This window comes from Microtus oregoni, unplaced genomic scaffold (assembly GCF_018167655.1).
Source record: "Microtus oregoni isolate MIOR12 unplaced genomic scaffold, Mior012 000018F_ref0000195, whole genome shotgun sequence".
Lineage (NCBI taxonomy): Eukaryota > Metazoa > Chordata > Mammalia > Rodentia > Cricetidae > Microtus > Microtus oregoni.
This window is the reverse complement of record NW_024543077.1, coordinates 29,489,624-29,511,197: the sequence shown is the minus strand read 5'-3', so window position 1 is coordinate 29,511,197 and position 21,574 is coordinate 29,489,624. Positions and strand designations below refer to the sequence as shown.

Sequence of the window (21,574 nt, the reverse complement as noted above, 5' to 3'; positions counted from 1 at the left end):
GAAATCATTGCATTTTGGTTTCTATTTTGAAACATTTGAGGTAGGTACTAAAGTTTTATATTGTGGCAACTCCATTTACTAAAATTTATTTTGTAGTCATTTTATTCCTTCTATGGCTTTTGCTCAGCTTCTATTGTGCCTTCACCTAGTAATAGGTATTTTTCTGATGTAATATATAGAATGGCCTTCCCATCATTGAAGTGTCCCATTGGTTATTAAAATATTAGAACATGTCTGATCATACTTTTCAAGTAAGGGTGTCAGTGAAAGGGTGGTCAGTTGTTGTTCATGGTTTTGATTTTCATCGTTTCACAAAATCCCTTGTTGTTTTGTTGTTTGTTATTCATCCTGGCTTGGATGTCAGTAATGATTCAGAGATACATTTGAACTCATTGTGCTCATATGTCTGCCACCTGAGCTCAAGTTCAAGGGTAGATGATGAACTCCCAATGTGTTCTGTTTTCTCAACACAATTTAACAATGTTAATGTTAAAATGACTGAAAATGTAATTATAAGAAACATTAAATACCTCGTGTGTTAATTCAAAAAATATTTTCATTTATGTGATATTAATATAATAAAGATAATCAGCAATAAGTTGTATATTTCATACCATAACATGATATGTTCTACTGGGATTAAGGTTAGGATTCTTGCCTAGTATACAACAGTTTCTTCCCACAGAACTCTATCGGTGATGATCAAATTTGATTTGAAGAAATAGTACATCAGTAAATTATTGTCTTTTTTCAGATTGTAAATGTAAATTTTTTCAAAGTATAAGGACCCAGGACATCTTGAATAATAATTCTTCTTTACATAGAAACATATTTACACCATCATACATATCTAATTAGTTCATTCTGCGGGCTAACTATTTATTTCTAACACTTTCTTAAAATATAAGAATTGTGGGCTGGAGAGATGGGTCAGTGGTTAAGAGCATTGCCTGCTCTTCCAGAAGTCCTGAGTTCAGTTCCTGGCAACCACTTGGTGGCTCACAACCATCTGTAATGAGGTCTGTTGCCCTCTTCTGGCCTGGAGACATACTCAGACAGAATATTCTATCCATAATAAATACATATTTAAAAAAAAACATAAGAATTGAATTCTTCAGAGAATTGCCTCATTTAGTAATGTTCATGGCTGTTAATTCTGAGAACCTGAGTTCTATCTCTGGGTTACCGATAAGACTTCTACAGGTGTTTCTCATATTTTCACTTGGGTGGTTCCATGTGCACACTTCTATGTGAGCTCATTGGTGAATAATTTTGAAATAAAAAGAAATGCCATTGAGGTCACTTGCAGCCAAATGGTTCCCCAGGTATCATTACTAGAACTCACAAAGTGGAAGTAGATCATAGACCCCTGTTAGTTTTCCTGTCAGTGCTACATACACATCATGGCACAGGTGTATTCACACAGTCACACTTTATTTTTAAATGGATGGAATTAACAATGCAAAGAAAATAACCCATTATTGAGAACATATGAAATGATTTGGCTATTCAAACTATAGAATTTCAAGAAAACCTTGCTATTCATGAAAACAATGGTGCTCCCTCTAAATCTTATTTTATTTCTTTCTCTGATTCAATGATAAGTCCTTTTAAAACACCTATTTCAGCTGGACTTAGAGGTGCATTGCTTTATCACAGCACACAGGAGTTTGCTTGGGGCCCACTTCAGTAAGTTTGAGGTCAACTTGTTCCCCATCATGAATTCTTGAAATTCCTGGCTATGTGGAATTTTCCTAATAAAATGCCCACTGGGACATGGGGATACTGTGATTGGTGGAGGACAATGTCCATAGTCGTCTCTGAGGCTGCACAACATCAAGGGCATGACACCAGGAAGTGTTGGCTTAGGTAAACACTCTTCCAAGTTTCCTATTCTTACTAATGTTTTCTGTCAAAGGCAGTCTAGATAACATAAAGCTCAAACTCATGTTGCTCAATAAAGATAAGAATTCTACGGCAAGTGGATGATTTAGCCACATGCATGGATGACCTCTCTTTTTGTGTATTCAAAACAGGCTGTTCAGTCTTGAAACTACAACACACAGCCAACAGAAATGGTCCCAGCAGATTTTTCTCACTTTTTTAAACCTACTATTCACTCACACTTAACAAGGAAGAAATTGAAAGAAGAATTTGGAAAGGCATGTAGATAGGACAAGGAAGGGGTAAAGAAATTGAATATATTTTACTGAAAATGTATAAGAATAATTTTTTAATAAAAATGTGATGAGATAGCTTAGCAATTATGAGCAATGGGTGTTTTTTGAAGAAGACAGAGGTTGTAATTGTATAACTTTAGAAACTTTGTCAAAAATCCGGTGTCCATTCTCTTTGGATGGATGCCTAGCTCAGCCTTGATATAGTAGAGAGAACCTTAGATCTTATACAACACAGCAATGTGCCTACTCTCTCTGTGGAATGAATATGGGATTGGGTGGGAGGCTAACTGGAGAAAATGAGAGGAGGGGACGGAGTGGAAACTTTTATTGATATGTATAATGGATAAAGATAGTTTTTCTTTTTAAAAAATAAAAATGAAGAAATCATTATTCAAATAAAATGATGATTGTTTGGAGTGTGATTTTAATTAGTATTATTAATAAAATTCCAGAGTCAGAATTTGGGGTAAACATGAGAACAGATAAGCAACACAGCAGCCACATTTACTTCTTACCTCCCCAAATCCTCAAACCAAATGGGGGGGATTAGATTCCTTTTTTCATTTCCCAAATGCTGGGATTGAAGTCATGATCCACTTCTTGCCGGATCCTGTGGTCCACTAGTGATTGTTAGCTCTGCCCTCTAATATCCAGGCAAGATTTATTTCTCCGAACAAGAACAAAATGTCATATTAAAAATTGGTAAGCATAGTGAGTGAACATTTGTAGCATCAACAGACTAGGGACTCAAGAACTGGGAAAAAAGAACTTATTATGGAACCAAAATAGGACTGTGGAGACCAAGTTAGAGATACAGCCCTTTGTGTTCATGGGTTTCATGTACATGAACATGATCATGCTATAAAAAATAGGACCACAGCAACGTGCTCCAACCAGGTGAAAAAGCATTTGCAGGACCTACTGGCTGAGGGCACCTTTAGGAATGTGACCAGGATTGGCATGTTGGATAGGCAAATGAGGTACTTGAGTAGAGGCAGCAGAAGCATGGCACAAACAAGGACAAAGTCATTGCTGACTGATGTGTCACCACAGGCCAGCTTCAGCACATCCAGGACCTTACAGGTGAAGTGTCTAAATACTTTTTGGCCATACAAGGGCAGTCTCATGGCAATGACTGTTTCTGTCAACAACCCAAAGAGGTAGAGTACCCAGAAGTCTCTTGGAGGCATGAAGAAATACCTGTGGCTCATGTGCACGGGTACCCGAGTTGCTGACAAATAGCAAGGTAGTGATCACAGGCCATGATGACAAGCAGCAGGCATTCTGTGGAGCCTGTGAAATGTCTCAGATGCATCTGGATGTCACAGCCATTAGAGAAGATGGTCTTCTGGGATGAGAGAAGGTGGAACAGCATCAGAGGCACAAAGGAGATGTGTAGCAGATTCTCTAAATGGAAATATTACTCAGAAATTGTATGAGTGTGTGTAGACAGAGATCCAACATGCACACGGCCATGAAGGCAGTGTTCCGAGCCGGGTCACCAGATACATAACTGAGCACAGAAGAAAGACTAGGTGCTCCAGGGATGAGTAGTCAGAAAATTCCTTCAAGATAAACTCAGAGACTTTTGACCTGCTGCTGAGCTACATTGTTGGGAGCAGTGAGACCCCAGATCCTAAATTTCTTGTAATCCCTGATTTGAGTGCCTACAGCTGCTCTGAGCACAAGACCTTCAGGAGTTCCTGATGGTTTTTGGTGGGTTTGGCTGGGGTGTGGCTATCTCTATATAATCTGCCCCTGAACACAATAAAGGGAGCATTCTTGGGGAATTCAAGGATGATCTGTGTCACTGTCTCTCTGTCTGGTGTGTCTGTATATTTTAACCTCCAGCCCCCTTGCCCAAAGCTAGTGAACTGAGTGCCAGCGCACAGAGCACAGACACAGGGGCTCGGGGCATGGCATTTGGAGATCTCCACCGAGATATCAGCACTACATAACACAGAGTTATGTACACAGTAGAGTGGAAGGACAGAGGATGCAGGGTATTGAGAACAGAAAAATTGTTAAGGTCTTTTCCAACATGGATACAGGTTCTGTGACTTTGGGAGTCTTCTAATTTTCTGTAGGTTACATCGCATCCATGTGAATAGTGAGGATAATATCCCTAAGAGGGTATTTATCGAAGTATGAATAGGCAGAATCACAGAGATCCAAATATGAATGAGAAATAAAGGTCTTTACTGTAGGGCTCCTTGAAACCTCTAAATGGCTAATGTTTATTGGTGGCTTTCCAAAAGCAATGTAGATTATGCCCTTACAAACTTATCTGAATTTACATCCACTTCACCTCTGGTCCTATGCCCAAGAAGAGCCCTGCAAACAGCATTTGAGAGCTGGTATCCTAGATCAGAGGTCCTAAAACTTACTCACATACTGGAATTATTTGGAAGACGGTCAAAACACAGTGTGTTTTCCTTCCAGTTTCTGGCTTAGGGCAGATGTGTGTTGTTACTGCTCTACTGGCACAGGGATGAATGGCTCTAAAGGTTCTGCTGACTTTGCTGCAGCCTCTAAGCCATGGCTTGCACTGTTCTCACTATCTGGAATATTTTCATTTTTCCTACACTTGTAGCTGATCTGTCTCTTCTGGTTCTGTTTGCCACACACCGCATGCTTTTTGTCTCAGGAAGGGGGCAGCTACTGACCTATAAGCCTGTGAGTGAGCCCACCCCCACAGAGATAATCTGTTAGGTGCTTTGTATGGGCTACAGCTTTAGAAGATGTCTCCTTTGTATTTACATCTCTACTTCAGAATCAGAAATGGTTTTAGAATTAGACAGTGTCAATCCTTCTCTAAATCCAAGCACAATGTTAAAAGAAAAACTCAAAACTTCTGTCTCATATCAATAGCCTTCTGCTATGGGACAGAAAGAAGATAGATTTTAAAGGAACATTTTACTTTCCTTCATGCCCATTTTGTCTATATCTTATATTTCACTGAAAATATGTCTACATGAATAATGTTTACATTTTCAACAATGAACAGCTTCCAAGAAGAAGAAATTGGAGCCCCACAATGTCTCTACCTGATTTATATGAAAGCATGATGCTAATAGCACTGTAAGACTGACTTATGGGTACAAGCTGCAGATATGGTGCACCTTCTTACAACGTTCTGGCCACAATTCCAAATAAGAACTTCAGAACAACCCTATCAAATACTTAGAAATCATTTTACTTTTATAATATCACATAGAAAGAACATTGCCCCATGACATCTGGAAGCAATTCTAGAAGATGCCATCCCCTCTCCCAACAAAGTTTGTCTTTATGGTTAGGGACAACATTTAAGAGTTGATTATTACTCATATAGGGTTGCGTGAAATTATGTATACCCAGAGATCTCAAAAAAAGAGGGAAAATTGAATGGGATAATAGGTAGATAACTTACTCACACTAATAATAATAGTTTGTATTAGAAGGAATACTTGTGAACTATTATTTGTGGATAATTTACATTGGTATAGACTTTTCTTTGATACAAATTTAAACTATACTTATCATATAGAATATTTCTATTTTTGTTTAGAATGTTTGTAACACCTATGCAAAGTTATTTTGTCAGATTGTATCTATGCATGATTCTACCTCTGTTTAAAACATTTTGTTTATTGACACAATTTTATGAGATATTTATCATAGTGCATTATATAATTCTACCTCTGATCAAGATACTTATACATGGTTTATATTTTGAGATCATTTTCCTGTTTTACCGCATAGCTGATTAAAGATATTTTATATTCTGATAGGAAATCTTAATCTTCAACATTGTAATGAGACTTTAGTTGATTGCTCAGGCAGTCAGTTGTCTCTGTCATCTACTACACTTTTTGCGGGCTGCTGCACTTCACTACCTGCCTACTCAAGTAATATTAATGCTCTTCTCAGGCCTTTGATGGGGTTGAAGATGAGATAATCATACTTACCATCCTCTTATTATCTAGCCAAGCCATTTCTACTACAATACATGGATTCCTTAGGATAGAATGCTTATCAAAACATTAGGATATATTCCTTCCTTAATATTGATTATGCTTGTAATTCTAACTTTATATTTGACATCTGTTTCTTGTATACATACTTTTGTATTTAGTTTGGAATTCATTTTTTTTTTTTTGGTTTTTTGAGACAGGGTTTCTCTGTGGTTTTGGAGCCTGTCCTGAAACTAGCTCTTGTAGACCAGGCTGGTCTCGAACTCACAGATATCTGCCTGCCTCTGTCTCCCGAATGCTGGGATTAAAGGCATGCGCCACCACCGCCCGGCCTTTTTTTGTTTTTCGAGACAGGGTTTCCCTGTGGTGTTTGAGCCTGTCCTGGAACTAGCTCTTGTAGACCAGGCTGGTCTTGAACTCACAGAGATCCACCTGCCTCTGCCTCCCGAGGTCTGGGATTAAAGGCTTGCACCACCACCACCCAGCCATGTTTGGAATTTCTTATTTAAGCAAAAGGGAGATCTTCAGCAATAGCCTGTAAGATACCACTCCATTTGGGCATGGTTTCCTACATTATAAAAAATCTGTAAACTGTGTGGTCACTTTCTTCAATTCAGTTCTTGATCCTGGCTGCTAGATTTATTGGATACAAGATCCATTGCTCTGGGGCTGGAGATATGGCTCAGTGGTTAAGAGCACTGACTGCTGTTCCAGAGGACCCGAGTTCAATTCCCAGCACCGACATGGTAGCTCACAACTGTCTGAAGATCCAGTTGCTGGGTATCTGACACCTTCACACATAAAAATAAAGTTAAATAAACCATGAAAATATTTTTTTTTAAAAAAAGATCCATTGCCTTGTAGGTGCTCATCTGACCTATAAAAGCCCAAGATATTCTTACACTCTAACTTGGTATTTTCAAAAGTTAAAGATTCAATTAGTACTCACATAGTACAGGGTCTGTCACTCTGACTTGTACAACCTTCAAAATTCATAATAAAAACATGAACTCAGTGTTTAATGGTGAATTTAGAATGAATGCAGCTATATTAAGTAAAATCAAACACTTCTCTCTCTCATGTGAGTTTGATCATAGGTTTGGACACATGGGGAGATATGGTATACACCGTCAATTTTCTTTTGGAAAATATGTGTGGTATGCTTTTACTTAAATGTCATAAATCAGTTTGCCTTGGAAAGAGGAATTATTTTATTCAGCTACAAAATTAAGCATATTTCAACTATTCATTTTGTACTTTGTATAATTCACCCATTAACTGCTGTTAACCAAAGATTTTTTTAACTGTTTTTATTCAACTACTCTCCCTTCCTCTCCCCTCCCCCTTTCCCATGATCCACATGTTCCCAATTTAGTAAGATCTTGTCTTTGTCTAGGTCTATATAGAATAGATTTATGTATATCTCTTTGTTTCCATTTTGTTGTCTATGTTCTTTGTGAATTGTAGACTGGTTGTTCGGTTTTATATTTAAACGCCACTTAGGACTGAGTACATTTATATTTTTCTTTCTGGGTCTGGGTTAACTCACTCTTATGTTTTCTAGATCCAAAAATTTGCCCATAAATTTAAAGATGTAATTGTCTTTATCCATGTTAATTTGTCCATTCTTCAGTGGAAGGGATGTTTTCAGGTTCTGGCTGTGAACAAATAATGTTGCTGTGAACATAGTTGACCGCTTGTACTTGTAGTATGCCTGAGCATCCATTGGGTACATATCCAAAGTGGTATTGCTGGATTTTAAGATAAAATGTTTCCTAATTTTCTTTCATTCTTTCTTTTTAATTTTTGGTTTTCCAAGACTAGGTTTCTCTGTAGACATGGAGTCTGTCCTGGAACTAGCTCTTGTAGACCAGGCTGGTCTCGAACTCACAGATATCTGCCTGCCTCTGTCTCCCGAATGCTGGGATTAAAGGCATGCGCCACCACCGCCCGGCCTTTTTTTGTTTTTCGAGACAGGGTTTCCCTGTGGTGTTTGAGCCTGTCCTGGAACTAGCTCTTGTAGACCAGGCTGGTCTTGAACTCACAGAGATCCACCTGCCTCTGCCTCCCGAGGTCTGGGATTAAAGGCTTGCACCACCACCACCCAGCCATGTTTGGAATTTCTTATTTAAGCAAAAGGGAGATCTTCAGCAATAGCCTGTAAGATACCACTCCATTTGGGCATGGTTTCCTACATTATAAAAAATCTGTAAACTGTGTGGTCACTTTCTTCAATTCAGTTCTTGATCCTGGCTGCTAGATTTATTGGATACAAGATCCATTGCTCTGGGGCTGGAGATATGGCTCAGTGGTTAAGAGCACTGACTGCTGTTCCAGAGGACCCGAGTTCAATTCCCAGCACCGACATGGTAGCTCACAACTGTCTGAAGATCCAGTTGCTGGGTATCTGACACCTTCACACATAAAAATAAAGTTAAATAAACCATGAAAATATTTTTTTTTAAAAAAAGATCCATTGCCTTGTAGGTGCTCATCTGACCTATAAAAGCCCAAGATATTCTTACACTCTAACTTGGTATTTTCAAAAGTTAAAGATTCAATTAGTACTCACATAGTACAGGGTCTGTCACTCTGACTTGTACAACCTTCAAAATTCATAATAAAAACATGAACTCAGTGTTTAATGGTGAATTTAGAATGAATGCAGCTATATTAAGTAAAATCAAACACTTCTCTCTCTCATGTGAGTTTGATCATAGGTTTGGACACATGGGGAGATATGGTATACACCGTCAATTTTCTTTTGGAAAATATGTGTGGTATGCTTTTACTTAAATGTCATAAATCAGTTTGCCTTGGAAAGAGGAATTATTTTATTCAGCTACAAAATTAAGCATATTTCAACTATTCATTTTGTACTTTGTATAATTCACCCATTAACTGCTGTTAACCAAAGATTTTTTTAACTGTTTTTATTCAACTACTCTCCCTTCCTCTCCCCTCCCCCTTTCCCATGATCCACATGTTCCCAATTTAGTAAGATCTTGTCTTTGTCTAGGTCTATATAGAATAGATTTATGTATATCTCTTTGTTTCCATTTTGTTGTCTATGTTCTTTGTGAATTGTAGACTGGTTGTTCGGTTTTATATTTAAACGCCACTTAGGACTGAGTACATTTATATTTTTCTTTCTGGGTCTGGGTTAACTCACTCTTATGTTTTCTAGATCCAAAAATTTGCCCATAAATTTGAAGATGTAATTGTCTTTATCCATGTTAATTTGACCATTCTTCAGTGGAAGGGATGTTTTCAGGTTCTGGCTGTGAACAAATAATGTTGCTGTGAACATAGTTGACCACTTGTCCTTGTAGTATGCCTTAGCATCCATTGAGTACATATCCAAAGTGGTATTGCTGGGTTTTAAGATAACTTGTTTCCTAATTTTCATTCATTCTTTCTTTATAATTTTTGGTTTTCCAAGACTAGGTTTCTCTGTAGACATGGAGTCTGTCCTGGAACTAGCTCTTGTAGACCAGGCTGGCCTTGAAGTCAGAGGGGCCTGTCTCTGCCTCCCAAGTGCAGGGATTAAAGGCGTGCCTCACAACCAGGCAGTTGGCTTTCTCATTTTCTGAGAAAACGCCATATCAAGGTGGCTGACTCAGTTTGCAACCCCATCAGCAATGGAGGAGTATTCCCTTAACCCCACATCCTCTCCACCTTAAGTTGTCACCAATGTTTTTGATTTTGGCTATTATTACAGATATGAGGGAATTTCAGAGTTGTTCTGGTTTTCATTTCTCTAATGGCTAAGGAGTTTGGAAATATCACTAAGTGTCTCTCAGTAATTTTAGATTCATATGTTGAAAGTTCTTTATGTCTGTACTCCATTTAATATTAAATTATTTGTTCTTTTGATGACTATTTCTTTTATTTCTTTGTATGTTCTATGATCAGTAGAGGAAAGGGTGCCTGAACTGGCCTTGTCCTATAGCCACACTGATGAATATCTTGAATATCATCATAGAACCACTAAGTCAGCCACTTAGTAGGAGGGACTAAGCCACTTGGGCATAGGAGGAAGGAAATTGTAAAGTTGTCTTCCAGGATGCCAACACAATGGTGTGCAGCTGTGTGCCAGAGGGGAGGTGGTTAAGTTGCAGAGAGGTAGTTCAGCTGTGTGTGGTGGGAGAAGGCTGCAGGAGAGACCCAGCAATTGTGAGGATTCTGGCCATATGGTCACCAATTTGTTGTTGTACAAAGAGTTCCTAAATAGTCCAGAATAGAGATAACAAAGGTTTACTTATCTGGAAATAAACTAATGGAAAGAATACTAGTCCAGAGCCTTCTGTGAGCAATGGGAATGGGAACCAAATCCAACAGCCAAGAGGCTTTGTCTGTATTTATCGTACATGAGATGATGCGCAAGGTGGGCAGGTATCTTAAAGGCTATTGACTGCAGGAATTCCCCAGAACAGGCTACTTCTCTTGCACATATTTTTTGCACCACAGTAGATGGTAGTAGCATCTCTACCCATCCAAGAAATCTCCTCAAGCCCACTGTCTTCCCTCTTCCTCACCCTTTTCTAGGATGGCAAATAGTATAGGTAAATCACATATTCTATCCTACAAATGTCCTTCTCCCAACTATATTATTCATCCCTGTCAATATTTCCTACTTTTATTTTTGACCCTCTCTCTCTGTCTTCCCACATTGCTGAGCTTGCATCACCATCTCCATCACTTACACCCTAATGGAGCTCATCTGTTTGGAACAAGGTGTCCCCTGCCTTCTTAAAAAGAATACCATCATTTCTTTGGTCCAAGGTCATATTTATTTAGAAATGCCTAACATTACTAAAAAGGTGAAAAGAAGAGTAGTTATCTGTAACCACATTGCCCAGAAAGGAAGCAACTATTAGTATCTCACCACAATTTTCCAGAATTTTCTAGACCTAAACATATATCCATAGGCCAATAATGAAAAAAAATAAGATTAGGACAGAAGTTAATGCAATGTTTTATGGTCTGCATATTTCCCCTCCCATTGATTACATCATGATAATTTCCTATAATCCAATATTTCTTTAAAAATGTTTTCTTTCTGTTGCATTTCACCACAGAAATTTATTTAAACATTTCTGTTCTACTTGAACATCAAGTTTGCATTTTTTTTGTAACTTGGGTTAATGTATTTTGTGCTATAAGTAAAATTTGTACATATTAATCATTAACTGTACTATATTTTTCTTTTATCCTTGTGTGTGTGTGTGTGTATGTGCGCCTGCGGGTGTATGTGCATGTGGATGTGTCTCATGTTTCCCAGGCTGATCTTAAGCTTGCTTTGTGTTTGAGGAGTGCCTTTAACTTCTGATCTCCTTGTTTCCTTCTCCTAAGTGCTAGGATTATAGCTAGGCACGGCCATGATATAGCTGTGCCCTTCATTTTTTCTTAAACTAGATTCCTAGTGCTGGCAGTGAAGGATTAACAGATCTGAAGTTTAAGGACCCTGTTTTCCAATTACTATATAAGTGGTTCATATTGATTTATTACCCCTACAACTCTTTATTTAACCATATGCACAAGATCAAGAAAAGCTGATACACTAAGTGTGTAAGGGAAGATGATATCCTGTCAGAGATTGAATTAAAAGTAGCATAGCCAGACTGATGCCAGCCCTGACTCATGCATGCTCAGAAGATGTCTCTGAGCCCTGGTAACTTCCCTTTCACCTCTTTATCAACTTCAGTGGCACATCCAGTCCTGCATTGCTACAAATGCCTTGGGAAGAGCCCTATTTCGGAACTACCACGTGGTTAATATTGAATTCTTGGCTACACCACAGGAAAATATTCCAGCAAAAGCCAAAGAGACATTGAGGGGGAAGTGTGTACACAGAAGATTAGGTACTAAATAGAGAGAGACACTGTGCTTAGGTGTCTTTACAAAAGATACAGAAATATTTGTCACATATCTTAAAGTATGTAATTCACAGCTGAGCATAGTGGCATAAGCCTTTAATCCTGTGGTGGCTACAAGGCTTCTCTTAATTATGCCTACTTTCTTTACATAGCTTTTCCAGTCTGGATACATTCTGTTAAGTCATTGGCTGAAAGCAGCTTTTTTATTCATTAACCATCATAAGCAACACATATACAAAGGGACTTCCCATACCAAAGAGGCACACTAACCTAGTGAGTTCCAAACCAGGAAAGGCATAAGACCTTGTCTCAAAAAAAGAATAAATAAAACAAAAAATGTAATTTATAAGACTTAAAGATTTAGTATAATTTGAAAGTACAAGTATAGGATTTTAAAATATATACATTTTGTTTTATGTATATTAATATTTGCCTGCTTATGAATCTATGTACCATATGTGTGCCATGCCCATGGAGGCCAGAAAAGGGCATTGGGTCTTCTGGACCTGAGTTGTGAGCTGCCCTGTGCATATGGATCCTCTGCAAGAACAGTAAGTGCTCTTAACTGCCGAGTCATCCTTCCAGCTTTTATCCCTCACCCTCCAGTATTTCCTTTGTAAATGAAATTGTAATGTGTATTATTTAGATTTAGAGATGAGTATTGTACGCTAACACAGTTGAATGCAAGGCACAGACATTCTGGTCCTAATAGAGTCGTTTATTGGTTTTTGGATAATTTTTGTTCATTCATCTTTTTCCCCAAGATAGGGTTTCTCTGTGTAACCACTCTGGCTGTACCAAAACTCTCTTTGTAGACTAGTCTGGTTTCAAAGTCAAAGAGATCCACCTGCCTCTGCCTCCTGAGTGCCAGGATTGAAGGCATACACCCCCATTGCCCATCTTGAGTATCATTTTGAATATTCTCTTTGATATATCTTTAGGAAGATCTGCAGAAAACCTGTTGTTGGTCTGGGTTAACTCACTCTAATGTTTTCTAGATCCAAAAATTTGCCCATAAATTTGAAGATGTAATTGTCTTTATCCATGTTAATTTCTTTGTCCATTCTTCAGTGGGATATTTTCAGGTTCTGGCTGTGAACAAATAATGTTACTGTGAACATAGTTGACCACTTGTCCTTGTAGTATGCCTGAGCATCCATTAGGTACATATCCAAAGTGGTATTGCTGGGTTTTAAAATAGAATGTTTTCTAATTTTCTTTCATTCTTTCTTTTTAATTTTTGGTTTTTCGAGACAGGGTTTCTCTGTGGTTTTGGAGCCTGTCCTGGAACTAGCTCTTGTAGACCAGGCTGGTCTCGAACTCACAGAGATCCGCCTGCCTCTGCCGCCCGAGTGCTGGGATTAAAGGCGTGCACCACCACCGCCCGGCAAGCACAGCTTTAAGTACATTTATAATTATTAACTTCTGAAAAATTCATATACAATTTCATGTAGGTGAACTGCATTTTTAGGCATTCTTTTAATTAAAAAGACAAGTGAGAAATGGCTAAACAGATATCACCATTTGAATCATAGCACCATGAGAGCTATGCTGTAGATCTGCCAATCCATTTATTTCTTGCTACTCATAATACAAAATGTGTAAACATTGAAGTGATGATAAGTATATCTGTAAGACTTTCTACTAAACCGAGAGCACATAGTAAATCTTGTATTACTCATACACACTCTTTTAATTTTTTTTATTTTATTGAGAAAAGAAAAAAAAAGTTTCAGCTTTCTCCCAGCCTCCCATTTCTTTCCCCCTCCTCCCACCCTATTTCCCCTCCCCCCACTCATCTCCCCCTCCCTCTCCAGACCAAAGAGCAGTCAGGGTTCTCTGCCCTGTGGAAAGTCCAAGGTCCTCCCCCCTCCGTCCATGTCTAGGAAGGTGAACGTCCAAACTGGCTAGGCTCCCACAAAGCCAGAACATGAGGTAGTGTCAAAACCCCATGCCATTGTCCTCATCAGCCCTCATCGCTCGCCATGTTCAGAGAGTCCGGTTTTATCCCATACTTTTTCAGTCATAGTCCACCTGGCCTTGGTGAGCTCCCAATAGATCAGCCCCACTGTCTCAGTGGGTGAGTGCACCCCTCGTGGTCCTGACTTCCTTGCTCATCTTCTCCCTCCTTCCACTCCTCATTGGGACCTTGGGAGCTCAGTCCAGTGCTCCAGTGTGGGCCTCTGTCTCTATCTTCATCCATCACCAGATGAAGGTTCTATGGTGATATGCAAGATATTCTTCAATATTGCTATAGGATAGGGTCATTTCAGGTTCCCTATCCTCAGCTGCCCAAGGAACTAACTGGCAACATCGCCTTGGGCTCCTGGGAGCGACTCTAGGTTCAAGTCTCTTGCCAACCCTAAGGTGGCTCCTTTAACTAAGAATTGTGCTTCCGTGCTCCCCTATCCAACCTTCCTTTATACGAATCATCCTTTTTCCCCAAGTTCTCCCCATCCTCCCCTTCTCACTTTTCTCTCCCCATCTCCCCTTACCCCCATCCCATCCACCCCCAATATCCCAATTTTCTCCCCGGCAATTTTGTCTACTTCCCATAGCCAAGAGGATAACTATATGTTTTTCCTTGGGTTCGCCTTCTTATTTAGCTTCTTTAGATTCACCAATTGTAGACTCCATGACCCTTATTTATTGCTAGAAACCAATTATGCGTGAGTACATCCCCTGTTCATCTTTTTGAGTCTGGGTTACCTCACTCAGGATAGTGTTCTCTATTTCCATCCATTTGCATGCAAAATTCAAGAAGTCATTGTTTTTTACCGCAGCATAGTACTCTAATGTGTAGATAGTAGATATTCCAAACTTTCTTCATCCATTCTTCCATTGAAGGACATCTAGGTTGTTTCCAGGTTCTGGCTATTACAAATAATACTGCTATGAACATAGTTGAACAAATGCTTTTGACATATGATAGGGCATCTCTTGGGTATGTTCCCAAGAGTGGTATTGCTGGGTCTAGGGGTAGGTTGATGCCTAATTTCCTGAGAAACCAAAATCCTGATTTCCAAAGTGGTTGCACAAGATTGCATTCCCACCAGCAATGGATGAGGGTTCCCCTTCCTCCACAGCCTCTCCAGCAAAGGCTATCATTGGTGTTTTTGGTTTTAGCCATTCTGACAGGTGTAAGATGATATCTCAAAGTTGTTTTGATCACTGTTAATACAAACAAACTCACAGTGCAGAGAAGCCACATGAGTTCTAGAATTGTGCAAATACTTCTGATTGTCCTAGTTCAGTTAGCAAATGTAGTATGATTCATAGTATAGGACAGTTTATGAATGTAATAAAGTTGTTCTGAGGTTATCCAGTTCTCTTCAAATATGAGAAATATGTCAAATAGAAAAATGTTTCTGTAAATGTGAAAAGTTAAACCACATAATAAAGGAAATTACCATGACAGGTGTCTTAAAAATGCAAAACAACCCTTAATTGGAGAAGAAAGCATGAGTTTAAACAGTTATAAAACCTTAATATCTGATTTCTATTTACAATTGGACTAAATTATAAAAGTAATACATAGAGATATGTAGGTTCAAGAGTGTATTGAATGTGGTAACACTTTTATGTGTTCCAATTATGCTTGCAGGATTAAAAGAAATAATTCTGGAAAAAAACTTTCAGTGTATCCTCAATGTGTTAAAGCCTTGGCATCTGACAGTCAGCTTCCGAGGAATAAAAGAACACATGATATTGAGAATGAATCTAATCTGTATCATAAAGCCTTTGTTCATCACAATGCTCTTCAGTTGCGCAAAAGAACACACACTGAAGAGAAACCCCGTGAATGTAATCAGTGTGGTAAAGCCTTTGCACAGCCCTGTAATATTCAATTTCATAAAATAACACATACTGGAGAGAAACACTTTGTATGTAATCAGTGTGGTAAGGCCTTTGCACGTCACGATCACCTTCAATTGCATAAAAGAACACATACTGGAGAGAAACCCTATGCCTGTAGTCAGTGCGGTAAGGCCTTTGCTCAACAGGGTACTCTTCGACAGCATAAAAGAACACATACTGGCCGGGCGGTGGTGGTGCACGCCTTTAATCCCAGCACTCGGGAGGCAGAGGCAGGTGGATCTCTGTGAGTTCGAGGCCAGCCTGGTCTACAGAGCTAGTTCCAGGACAGGCTCCAAAGCCACAGAGAAATCCTGTCTCGAAAAAACCAAAAAAAAAAAAAAAAACACATACTGGAGAGAAACCCTATGCATGTAATCAGTGTGGTAATGCCTTTGCTGAAAACAGTATTCTACGACAGCACAAAAGAAAACATACTGGAAAGAAACCCTATGAATATTATAAGTGTGGTAAGGCTTTTGCTTACCACAGTGCTTTTCAATTGCATAAAAGATCACATACTTGAGAAAAACCCTATGAATGTAATCAGTGTGGTAAGGCCTTTGCTCATCATGGTACTCTTCAATTGCATAAAAGAACACATCCTGGAGAGAAACCCTATGAATGTAATCAGTGTGGTAAGGCCTTTGCTCATCATGGTACTCTTCAATTGCATAAAAGAACACATACTGGAGAGAAACCCTATGAATGTCATCAGTGTGGAAAGGCCTTTGTTCAACATATATATCTTCAAAGGCATAAAAGAACACATACTGGAGAGAAACCCTATGAATGTAATCAGTGTGGAAAGGCCTTTGTTCAACATAGATATCTTCAAAGGCATAAAAGAACACATACTGGAGAGAAACCCTATGAATGTAATCAGTGTGGAAGGGCCTTTGCTCAACACAGTGCTCTTCAATTGCATAAAAGAACACACACGGGTGTGAAACAGTATGCATGAAATGAATTTGGAAAGGTCTTATCATGTCTTATTCATCTTCAAAAGCAGAAAAGAACACAGATTGGAGAGAAACTTGTGAATGGAATTTGTTTTTCCAAATCCTTTGGCACAATAATCTGCAAATACATAAAACAAACCATCCTGGAGAGAAACTGTAAACTTAAGGAGTGTACTCTTCAAAAACACGAGAATAATCATACTGTAGTGAAAAAATAAACTTAGTGTGGTATATGTTTTGCAGTTTTTACAGCAGTAAATCTTTTTGCGTGTAATCAATCTGATAGTTTTAGGTACCTGAAGCCATCACACTTACAGTCTATTAACCAACAGTATTCATTCTGTAATAAAACGATAGTGTCAAAAATCCGTTCAAGCATTATGGTACCAGCTTTTATTTTATTTGCACCAGGAAACTAATGGACAAAACCTACTTTGTGATTTTATGAAGTTTTATGGTAAGGACATAGAGCCAGGAGAAGAATCACAACCTGGTATTGAAATGAGATACAAAGGAAAACACTTTGCCCCTAAATCCAGAACTAATGGAAGATACAACATCACCCTGAAAACACAGTCAAAAATCAAAAATAGACACTGAAAGAAACCTGCTTTGGCTTTCAAACCAGTTCCAAAGAAATACAATCTTCCCTTTTCTCTATGAGCTCAAAACCAATCCCAGAGCACAAAATCCAGCCCATCTCTGAGCTTGTTCAAACCCAGGCATTTAAATCTCACCAATTCCTGCATTCTAAATCTCCTTAGAAGCGCTCTAGCTCCAAGAAGCCCTATATGAGTCATATGCTCCTTCAGTTGGTAGCGGCCCATTTCCAGCCTTGCAGAAGAAGTCACACTCTGTATTCTTCGCTCCCAAATAAATCTCTTGACTGAGATTTATATGAACACCTTCTTTCACTGGAATGGATCAGGAAATCCCTAGTGGAGTTGACATCACTGTTTGGAAACTCACTTTGCCCAGAAGAGCACAGAAACAATGGACACCTCTATGGGAGACTCCCTTAGGAGAGTGGAGCAGATCAGCAACAGACATTTCTGCTGGGAAGCTTTCATAGAAGAATGGAGCAGAGCCCAGCTGTAATGACTGTCTCTCAGAGAGGAACAGAATTGCTACATCTAGTGGGACAAACTTCTTTTCACAGCTGTTGGTATTGCCTAATTTTTGGTAGTCAGTATATCCTTCCTTTCATAGCTTTAAGACTTGCAGGATGAATTTGAACAATAATGTAACCCTTAGATTTTATACTTCTCTTCAACAGCATGGAATATGTAATTCAGGTGCAAATATTTATGGATGTGTACAGCCTCCTTTTCGGTTGTGATATGATGTCTATTTCACAATATAAAAGCATCTTATTGAGGCCATGGTTCTAGAGGGTAACCGATCACCATGAAAGAGCCATGACAAAATGTGTCAGACATGGCACTAAAGCTGGAACTTAAGAATTCACAGCTGTAATCTTCCACATAAAGCAGAGTATTGGAACTGGAACTGTGTATGGACGTAAATTCTCATAACCTAAATCTTCCCAAATGATTCCATCAACTTACAAGGATTAGTTTCTCTTACTTCTAGTTTTAATTTGATTTCTCTTTACATGAACCAATACTTCATGAAGAAAAAATCTGTAAGTGAGCTGTAAGATGCCTGGTCTCCTATTTTACATTAATAAATGCTTACGGAAGAAAAATTTTCATGAGTGAAAAATTGTTTAAAAAATGCTTTTATTGTAATGATGTGATGTGTGTGTGTTGGGAAATGTAAATGTTCATTCTGCATCCTGGAAAAGTTAAACACGTTAGATCTTCTTGTAGCAGAAATTACAAATATCTGTTAAAAAATCTGACCTCAGTCCATGGAATGAAGATTTCTTAGTCACCTAGCCATAACTCTAGTGCTATAAATATTTTAATGTCCATTTATATCTCATTGAATTTTGGAAATAGGAACAAACTCATAAAGGAGAAAGCCCTATTCATGAAAACAATTTTCAGTGACTTTAGCCATCAAAGTTGTCTTCAGCTTGAAGAAAAATTATTTTTCATCATAGCCTTGGAGGAAGTAAATTATGTAACATGTTCACTCAAGATTGATGCTGGAAATCATTGCATTTTGGTTTCTATTTTGAAACATTTGAGGTAGGTACTAAAGTTTTATATTGTGGCAACTCCATTTACTAAAATTTATTTTGTAGTCATTTTATTCCTTCTATGGCTTTTGCTCAGCTTCTATTGTGCCTTCACCTAGTAATAGGTATTTTTCTGATGTAATATATAGAATGGCCTTCCCATCATTGAAGTGTCCCATTGGTTATTAAAATATTAGAACATGTCTGATCATACTTTTCAAGTAAGGGTGTCAGTGAAAGGGTGGTCAGTTGTTGTTCATGGTTTTGATTTTCATCGTTTCACAAAATCCCTTGTTGTTTTGTTGTTTGTTATTCATCCTGGCTTGGATGTCAGTAATGATTCAGAGATACATTTGAACTCATTGTGCTCATATGTCTGCCACCTGAGCTCAAGTTCAAGGGTAGATGATGAACTCCCAATGTGTTCTGTTTTCTCAACACAATTTAACAATGTTAATGTTAAAATGACTGAAAATGTAATTATAAGAAACATTAAATACCTCGTGTGTTAATTCAAAAAATATTTTCATTTATGTGATATTAATATAATAAAGATAATCAGCAATAAGTTGTATATTTCATACCATAACATGATATGTTCTACTGGGATTAAGGTTAGGATTCTTGCCTAGTATACAACAGTTTCTTCCCACAGAACTCTATCGGTGATGATCAAATTTGATTTGAAGAAATAGTACATCAGTAAATTATTGTCTTTTTTCAGATTGTAAATGTAAATTTTTTCAAAGTATAAGGACCCAGGACATCTTGAATAATAATTCTTCTTTACATAGAAACATATTTACACCATCATACATATCTAATTAGTTCATTCTGCGGGCTAACTATTTATTTCTAACACTTTCTTAAAATATAAGAATTGTGGGCTGGAGAGATGGGTCAGTGGTTAAGAGCATTGCCTGCTCTTCCAGAAGTCCTGAGTTCAGTTCCTGGCAACCACTTGGTGGCTCACAACCATCTGTAATGAGGTCTGTTGCCCTCTTCTGGCCTGGAGACATACTCAGACAGAATATTCTATCCATAATAAATACATATTTAAAAAAAAACATAAGAATTGAATTCTTCAGAGAATTGCCTCATTTAGTAATGTTCATGGCTGTTAATTCTGAGAACCTGAGTTCTATCTCTGGGTTACCGATAAGACTTCTACAGGTGTTTCTCATATTTTCACTTGGGTGGTTCCATGTGCACACTTCTATGTGAGCTCATTGGTGAATAATTTTGAAATAAAAAGAAATGCCATTGAGGTCACTTGCAGCCAAATGGTTCCCCAGGTATCATTACTAGAACTCACAAAGTGGAAGTAGATCATAGACCCCTGTTAGTTTTCCTGTCAGTGCTACATACACATCATGGCACAGGTGTATTCACACAGTCACACTTTATTTTTAAATGGATGGAATTAACAATGCAAAGAAAATAACCCATTATTGAGAACATATGAAATGATTTGGCTATTCAAACTATAGAATTTCAAGAAAACCTTGCTATTCATGAAAACAATGGTGCTCCCTCTAAATCTTATTTTATTTCTTTCTCTGATTCAATGATAAGTCCTTTTAAAACACCTATTTCAGCTGGACTTAGAGGTGCATTGCTTTATCACAGCACACAGGAGTTTGCTTGGGGCCCACTTCAGTAAGTTTGAGGTCAACTTGTTCCCCATCATGAATTCTTGAAATTCCTGGCTATGTGGAATTTTCCTAATAAAATGCCCACTGGGACATGGGGATACTGTGATTGGTGGAGGACAATGTCCATAGTCGTCTCTGAGGCTGCACAACATCAAGGGCATGACACCAGGAAGTGTTGGCTTAGGTAAACACTCTTCCAAGTTTCCTATTCTTACTAATGTTTTCTGTCAAAGGCAGTCTAGATAACATAAAGCTCAAACTCATGTTGCTCAATAAAGATAAGAATTCTACGGCAAGTGGATGATTTAGCCACATGCATGGATGACCTCTCTTTTTGTGTATTCAAAACAGGCTGTTCAGTCTTGAAACTACAACACACAGCCAACAGAAATGGTCCCAGCAGATTTTTCTCACTTTTTTAAACCTACTATTCACTCACACTTAACAAGGAAGAAATTGAAAGAAGAATTTGGAAAGGCATGTAGATAGGACAAGGAAGGGGTAAAGAAATTGAATATATTTTACTGAAAATGTATAAGAATAATTTTTTAATAAAAATGTGATGAGATAGCTTAGCAATTATGAGCAATGGGTGTTTTTTGAAGAAGACAGAGGTTGTAATTGTATAACTTTAGAAACTTTGTCAAAAATCCGGTGTCCATTCTCTTTGGATGGATGCCTAGCTCAGCCTTGATATAGTAGAGAGAACCTTAGATCTTATACAACACAGCAATGTGCCTACTCTCTCTGTGGAATGAATATGGGATTGGGTGGGAGGCTAACTGGAGAAAATGAGAGGAGGGGACGGAGTGGAAACTTTTATTGATATGTATAATGGATAAAGATAGTTTTTCTTTTTAAAAAATAAAAATGAAGAAATCATTATTCAAATAAAATGATGATTGTTTGGAGTGTGATTTTAATTAGTATTATTAATAAAA

At 38.1% G+C, this 21,574-nt stretch overlaps 2 pseudogenes; one reads left to right on the top strand and one right to left on the bottom strand.

Moving 5' to 3' along the window:
• Positions 1–2,927: 2,927 nt before the first annotated feature.
• Positions 2,928–9,371, bottom strand: LOC121458810 (annotated as a pseudogene).
• Positions 9,372–16,222: 6,851 nt separating this feature from the next.
• Positions 16,223–16,834, top strand: LOC121458809 (annotated as a pseudogene).
• The last annotated feature ends 4,740 nt before the right edge of the window (positions 16,835–21,574 follow it).